This window comes from Sinocyclocheilus anshuiensis, unplaced genomic scaffold, assembly GCF_001515605.1.
Source record: "Sinocyclocheilus anshuiensis isolate Anshui unplaced genomic scaffold, SAMN03320099.WGS_v1.1 scaffold280, whole genome shotgun sequence".
NCBI lineage: Eukaryota > Metazoa > Chordata > Actinopteri > Cypriniformes > Cyprinidae > Sinocyclocheilus > Sinocyclocheilus anshuiensis.
In genome coordinates this window covers 306,686-307,876 of record NW_015558575.1, presented here as the reverse complement: position 1 = coordinate 307,876, position 1,191 = coordinate 306,686, and the positions used below count along the sequence as shown (strand labels likewise).

General features: G+C 36.9%; 1 protein-coding gene across 3 annotated transcripts in view; it reads right to left on the bottom strand.

Annotated features, from left to right (window-relative positions):
• Window positions 1-1,191, bottom strand: part of LOC107679678 (poly(A) polymerase type 3-like) — a 27,182-nt gene that overhangs the window by 15,364 nt on the left and 10,627 nt on the right. The gene's annotated exons all lie outside the window — the stretch shown is intronic.

Sequence of the window (1,191 nt, the reverse complement as noted above, 5' to 3'; positions counted from 1 at the left end):
TACCGCCCAGCACTAAAACTAGGGGTGCAACGGTTCTCGGTAAAAAATCGAACCATACCGTTCTCCACACATGGTTCGGCATACACTAGGACCGCGGTTCAACTTAACTCTGACAATGCATCTGTAATATGGTTTGTTAGAGTTCGGCTAACTCACGAATTCCCTCCTCATAATCAACAAAGTGCAGATGTACATGCGATGTAAGTGTAAGAGATTTATTCATCACAGTGTAGATAGCTTCACTGATTATAACGGGAGTGTTTAGAGTGCATAAACTCATGCTAGACTAAAGTCAGTCATGATGTTCTTTGATAACATAAATGTTTTTTGCTCGATTTCTGTAGCTGTTGTTTGAATAACCGAGGAAATGTAAGCATTATAATTAGTAACTTACAATGTTTCTATTTAATTGTTATGTAAAATACAAATTCAGTAATATTACATTTTATGACATGACATCCATTAGCCACCTGACTAGATATAAGAAGATATAATGTGTAGCTAATAGATTACAGTAATATTAGGCTGCTTTTAGCCTTACCCTGAAATGAGTTCACTCTCCGGCTATGAATCTATGCAAGTAAATAATTAAATAAATTAGCATGATATCATCACGTATCGGCGATCTCACAGGCTGACGATAGGACGATATGACTATGGAGGATATCGCCCAACACTACTGTCAAGACTTAAGCAAGTAATCAAGGAATTTTAATAGTCTATTGATCCTAATCTTTGGTGCTCTCAAAACATGGCTTGATTTATTTATCACACATAATCAGTGTTGAATAATCATTTTTTAAGTTCTGTTTGGTATTATTGGTGCAACAAATTATTCACTTCATCTTGTAACCTCCAATACCAGAAATGTCATTGGGAAGTTTGATTCATTTCCACAAGTCACTTTCACGATTCCACAAATATTTTAAATTCTCCCCACACAGAATTTAACAAATTACATATAGGTGAATAGTGTTATTTACTGACCACACGTTGCTATCTGTGTTTAAACTAAACTCATTTAAGCCTTGCCAGTTTAAATATTAAAGAGCCAGAAGACGTGAACTCACGCGCGCAGTGAGAAGATCTGTGTGGCCGCTCATCGGAAGCGTGTGAACCCGCGTCTCAGAATGCGCGCAAATATTAAGCTCTCTGTGAAGTTTTGCGTTTGAATGGACAAATTCACAGAGA